Below are 6,684 nucleotides of genomic sequence, written 5' to 3'. Positions count from 1 at the left end.
GTATACTAGAGATCTCTTAAACTACAGACTCGGACACATATGACACACACACCTAGACACTAGGCAGTTCAAAATGTACTCCTACCTATACTATCCATGCCAGAACAAAATACAACATAATGAAAGTAAACACTAATTTAAAACCTGAGAGAAGTACAAAATACTAACCTAATGGGCGATATTGATTGTTTTTTCGGTAAGTTGTATCAAAACTGATGACATCGCCAAATAGAGAATAATCTAGTTGCATAATTTCATCTGCCCAAAAAATGCTAGCTATGTCTTCTGCAGCATCAACTTGGATATCATAGTAAAAAGATGGTTTCGAGAGAGCTTCATTTCTAAAGAATTCTTCAATTGCTTGAGCATTGCCCATCTATGATTTAAAACACATTGATAAGTATGTGGACGGATTAACCTTTGTGTTTAAAACGTCTTATAAATAAAATCTTATTTAAAAAACACATTGATAAGTATGTGGACGGATTAACCTTTGTGTTCAAAACGTCTTATAAATAAAATCTTATTTAAAAAACACATTGATAAGTATGTGGACGGATTAACCTTTGTGTTTAAAACGTCTTATAATTAAAATCTTATTTAACGATCTTTAGAGTGGAATATCTTAAAATTAAGCTAAATAAAGCATTTTAAATGCATGTGCGGTTCACAGTACCATGTCATTTATTACAAAATGGATGAAAATATTAAAAAGTTATTAAATGTGTATCTACAGCTGGTTTACAAACAAGAACATTAGAGTAATGTTTAATCACAAAATGGAAGAATATGCAATACAGTCTCATGATGAAAAAGTTCAATAAAAACCTCCCTATGAGTCAAACTCCAATATGAACAGAAAATAAATAAATAAATGCTTCCAAATATTTTTGTAGATAAATTTTTTTTTAAGAATTATTCTCTCAATTTTAAACCAGATTCTTGCAGCCTAAATCGCCATCATCTAGTTTTAATGTCAAAGATAAAAAAAAAATTAAATTCCCACAATTGGATGGTAATGGGAAGACTCAATTTTGGTTGGACCTAGCTCAAGCCTACAAAACTGATTTGTAAACCGATTTTGGTTTTATAAACTCATTGGAGTGTGACCCGAGTCTCCGAATAGCAGGTAAGCCAACACATCTCAGATAGGCTCTAATATCATCTTAAAATTTGGATTGGACATAATTAATCCCTACAAAACCAATTTGTAAGATGAGATATGCCCCAACAGATGTGGGACACTCAAAAGGGAGGCATTAGGAAAACTAGGTATTCAGCATTTTCAGATTTTTAATCAAAAGAGAAAATGAAGAGACATAAACTGTTACACATTTCTTATAAGATGCAAACTGATAGTGACTTCTACATTAGCGTGAAAAGAACCCACCGGTGAGGGTCCAGAACCTTGATCCAGAAAATCTCAGAAGATGAAAATAATATTAGAATGAAGTTGACAAAGATGAACAAGAAAAGTTGGTTCATCAATATATTATAAAACATTCACATAGGACGTACTTGTGAAGATCGGCCATTCTGCTCCGTGGGCAGATTTAGGTTGGTAAAGTCCCTGCAGAGATGAGGAATAAACTCAGCAATGACGAATATGATGTTAAAAGATAAATTATGTTAAATAGAGATAACTGAATCACCTAACCTTGATCGATCATTATTGTATTTCACTAGTAGTTCATTCAGACTGCAATTAACATGAATCAAACGAAGAATATTTGAGTAAAAGAAAAGAGTAAAAGAAGGTGAGAGGGATACAAAATGAGCTGGCAAAGTAGCACAATAAAATTCTCTGAACTTAGTATTAGATTTTTATATTGGCCCTAACTCATCCTTAAAATCAGCTAGTAAGAAGAGGGATGCCACTTTTTATAAACTCTTTTCAAAGTAAAACTTGAGTTTTTCGAAATACACCCCGTCACGCCAGCAATATGGAGATTGGTGCATGACTTATTCGGTGGATGGCTTTAAGGTCAGACTTGCCACTTTTTACAAACTCTTTTCAGGTCTTATTTTTTCAACGTAGGACTTGGTTTTTTTTTTCCCAAAACTAATATATACAACGTAATTGCTGAGGAAGAGACAACTTTAACCTACATCGTGAACTGAATGTCCAGCTGACAGCAACCATCATAAACATTTCGTCCCTAGAAAATTCCAAAAGTACGATCATCATTCCAGAAAAATAACATCAGAATTAACAAGTCAAGTAGAACATATAGTTCATGTAATCACAAAACAACCTGCAGTGCACCTCTGGCAGTCACGGCACTCTGACGAGTCTCATAGTGGATGAGAGCTTGGAAGCCTACACAAATTCAAATATAATGATAATCTTCATCCATTACAATAAGGAATTTGCTTGATGTCACGAAAGCAGTTCATCGTGATTTCTCAAAAAATAATAGTATTATTGGCCATTCGCCCGTGTTTTCCGTCAAAATCTTATTGAAAGGTTTATTCTTGATCATACTCCCTCCGAAATGAAATATAAGCAAAAGTGGTAGTTGAAATGTTGATGTATGTGGACTTAATTTTTAACCACATACATTGACCTTGTGGATCTTTCATTCCAGAGGGAGTAGCAGTAAATCCAGGTCCAAATGTACAAGATTGGGGTTTTAAAGAACTATTTCGGGAATGTGGTGAGTTGGGTTCGACATAAAAATTCGCAAAGCCACACCACTAGGTTGAAGCAACGAGGACAACATACTAATACATTAATTGAATCATGTTGTCAAAGTTAAAATACATTGAATCATTTATTTCATAATTTATATTATATTCAAACTTAGATTCTATACAAAAAGAAATAAATTGAAATTATATATCTAAATGATATAATAATTATATTTAACCATAAGAGTTACAATACTATGACCCATATACCTATCAGAAAAACTTAACAAAAACATACTTTCTAATACATTGAATCACTTTGTCAAAAAATTAAAATACATTGAATAATTAATTTCATAATTTATATTCTATTCCAGTTTAGATTATGTACAAAAAGAAATAAATTAAAATTATTAGATCTAAATGAAATAATATTATATTTATCCATAACAGTTACATTTCTTTTGTCAAGTAGTCAGGTGGCTATATTCACACGCCATAAATGTGGAAAATTTGGGGTTTGAACCCCGACCCCTGCAAATAATGTCCTAGCTACCAACTGAGCTTCACTTACGGGACAACTTAAGAATTACTTTACTATGGTCTATATACCTATTGAAAAAACTTCAGAAAAACATAAGAGCTAAACTATTTCAAGAATTTGTTTTATAAAACTATTTTACTAACGGTTTTCAAAAATTCTGTTGAAATATTTCATATTTTAGTATTATTTATTTTCTTGTTTAAGAGTCATTATATTACTCCTAAAATAAAGGAGTTGACTTTGTATTTCCCTCCTATAAAAGGAGCCCTCTTTTCTTCATAATAATAGAACAGACAAAATTTCTCTCAAATGAAATATATGTTATAAATCCCACACATTGTATTGTTTAATTAAATCCTTAAAAAAAAAAAAAAAATATAACATACAATTATCACCCATATGCTTTTCTACAAATTCAATAAATTTTAACACAATCAAGAAGGATACAAAGTTAGATAGAAACATGACCAAAAACAGGATTACGGAACTGTGGTAGAGAGAGCATCAGAAGATATAAATTAATAACCATTTTTTACTCTTGTTATTTTTTTTGTAAAAGCATAATAAACTAAATAAACATACCTTATTTGTGATGATGTTTATGATGCAACAAAATAAACTATCCTCTATGATGATGTTTATTTGGCTTAACGTCGTGTACTCAATGATGTGATAAGGCCTTTTATTAACTCGCGGATAAACATCATCATAAATATGGTTGGTAAAAAATTTGTGCTTTTAGTTTATGATGTTTACGGAACTTCCACCATTAGGTAGAGAGAGGTCATTGAACAGCTAAATAAACTATCCTCTACCATAAAAGGCCTTGAAACAAGACTCTTGTTGGTATTCTTGTGAGCTATCAGTTAATTTGATAGAAATTTTAAAAATTTTGAACATTCAGGTAAAGCAGCATGCAAAATTCTGTATTGCGTCTCAAAAGTAATTTTTAGAGTATAAAATTGGTTAAGAGACTGGTTTAAGGAATCAAAGAGTGAACCTGACCATGAAAAATTGAACTTTTAGGATCGTGTAAGATCTCTCGGTGGTTGTAAGTTCGTAAAATTGTACGATGCTATGATTTAACTTTCGATCTTATCAACTCTATTCACATAGGTTTCCAGTCATAGTAGTCAATAGCGGCCAATAGCGCCGCTATAGCGGCCGCGCGGTGCGGTGCGGTGCCGGTGCGCTATTTCATTTTAAGAACCGCTATTTCATAGCGGCGCAACGCTTCGTAGCGGTTTTGCAGTTTAGAACCGCTATTTCATTTTAAGAGAAAATACAAAATTGTCCTCGGTTTAAAAAAAAAACAAGGGTATTTCTGTAAATCTTCCTCTGCTTTTCTGCTGTTCTGTAAAACTTCTTCGCCTCTGCTGTAAATCTTCCTCTACTTTGTCGTGTTTGCTCTGATATCCTGTTATTTTTTTGTTTAACAATCTCAAAACTCTGTTGTCCTGTTACTTTTTTGTTCTAGTTTTCTTTGTTATTATTGATTCCAAACTCCATTCTGCTCTCTCTGTTTCTGTTTGTAATTTGTACAAACAATCCTCTGTTTTGTTCATATAAAACTTTATTCTGCTCTCTCTGTTTCCTTATTTTTGTTGTTTTTGTTTTTATGAAATAGCGGTCATAGCGCTATGCGCTATCCCGTTATAGCATTTTTGGGGTCGGCCGCTACGCGCCGCTATCCGCTATTAACTACTATGTTTCCAGTGAAATATAATCTAATTTCATGTTTCTATCCATAAGAAATGTAAAAGAAATTTAAAAGTATACAAATCCAACAAGAAACTGATTTCATATTTCAGAAATGTAAGCAAGAAAATGATCATGATAATGATTAAACATACCTCTGCTTTTTCCAATCGAGCACCTGTTTTCGGATCACGTGAAATGTTACAATCTTATCCACATATCCATGGCGAGAAAATACTTGTTATAGCACATCCATAGTCATAGGATGCAGCAGTTGATGAATAGTAACTAAGAATTCGATTGGGCTGAGCATCCGAAGAGTTGGCGACCGCAGACAACATAGAGAAAATGAACAGAAAGAAAGAAAGGAAAATAAATAGAGAAGTATATGATATAGAGAAAGAAAATTTGATAATAAACCGTTTAAAGAAAAACAAAAATAAAACTAACCACGACTTCTTGTCCTTGACTTTGATCCATTGTCGTTAGTGCTCGATGAGAGGAAAACTGAACATAAAGATTTATGCCACAGGATGAATATTTATGACACAGGAACAGGTCCCCGCAGATGATCAGAGGTTGTGTGTTTTCTTAATTGAGAAGGCATTGAGTAAGCTTCCCACTGGGGAAGAGCAAATACTTGCAATATTTGATCTTAGAGGTTTTGCTCCAGAAAATGCTGATCTTAAATACTTGAATTTCTTGGTAATGTTTTTTTTTATACTATCTACCAAATATTTTTAGTTGATAAGTTTGTAGTGACATCACCTATTTTCTAATCTTGAACAAAAGTGGCTAACTACAAATACATTTCTTTACTTTTGGCAGTTTGATGTGTTCTACTATTACTATCCCAATCGATTGTCTCAAGTATTATTTGTGGATGATCCTGCTGTGTTTAAGCCATTGTAGCGGCTTATGAAGAAGTTGTTAAAATCACATGCTTCTTAGGTAATTATTACATATTTTAAATTTTATATATAGTGAACAATTAATACTAGTATTGTCTGTGTATAGTATGCTAAGGGTGGAGATCGAAACCTCGATCTCTTTATTACTTCACTTTGCAATTTTTTCATCACATCACCATGTCAAGTTTATATCCCCGATTAATGTGTTATCTTGGTGGGAGAGTTAGACACCTGACATTTTTATCATTCATACCACTATAACATTCTTTTCACATTTTTAATCAAAAAAAACAAAAGATCATGTAGGATTATTTTTAGCCTTGTTTGACATGATTGGTCCATTTTCATTTTCCTTTACAGGTTAAATTTTGCTCTGCAGAAACTCTCAAGAAGGAATATTTTACAGATGAAACTTTGCCACCAAATTTGGTGGCAAAGTTTCATCTGTAAAATATTCCTTCTTGAGAGTTTCTGCAGAGCAAAATTTAACCTGTAAAGGAAAATGAAAATAATCCAACATGATCTTTTGATTTTTTTTTCGATTAAAAATGTGAAAAGAATGTTAGAGGTATGAATGATAAATGTCAGGTGTCCAACTCTCCCACCAATATAACACATTAATCGGGGATATAAACTTAACATGGTGATTTGATGAAAAAATTGCAAAGTGAAGTAATAAAGAGATCGAGGCTTCGATCTCCACCCTTAGCATACTATACACAGACAACACTAGTATTAATTGTTCACTGTATATAAAATTTAAAATATGTAACAATTACCTGAGAAGCATGTCATTTTAACAACTTCTTCACAAGCCGCCAAAATGGCTTAAACACAGCAGGAGCATCCACAAATAATACTTGAGACAATCAATTGGGATAGTAATAGTAGAACACATCA

General features: G+C 32.5%; 1 long non-coding RNA gene across 2 annotated transcripts; it reads right to left on the bottom strand.

Annotated features, from left to right (window-relative positions):
* Positions 1-239: 239 nt before the first annotated feature.
* On the bottom strand, positions 240-6,206 carry LOC146914424 (uncharacterized). 2 transcript variants are annotated; one of them, XR_015014191.1, is made up of 7 exons: positions 5,324-6,206; positions 5,029-5,178; positions 2,256-2,320; positions 2,110-2,159; positions 1,658-1,699; positions 1,519-1,570; positions 240-376 (listed from the first exon to the last, which is right to left on the bottom strand). It is a non-coding gene; the product is annotated as an uncharacterized LOC146914424 (long non-coding RNA). The 2 variants fall into 2 exon arrangements; XR_015014189.1 differs by lacking the exon at positions 240-376 and having other exon boundaries at positions 700-1,570.
* Between the last annotated feature and the right edge of the window lie 478 nt (positions 6,207-6,684).

Source organism: Medicago sativa, chromosome 6, assembly GCF_051527215.1.
Source record: "Medicago sativa cultivar Bolivia chromosome 6, Bolivia_mono, whole genome shotgun sequence".
NCBI lineage: Eukaryota > Viridiplantae > Streptophyta > Magnoliopsida > Fabales > Fabaceae > Medicago > Medicago sativa.
Note: the sequence above shows the minus strand (reverse complement) of the source record. Positions and strands in the feature narration are given on the sequence as shown.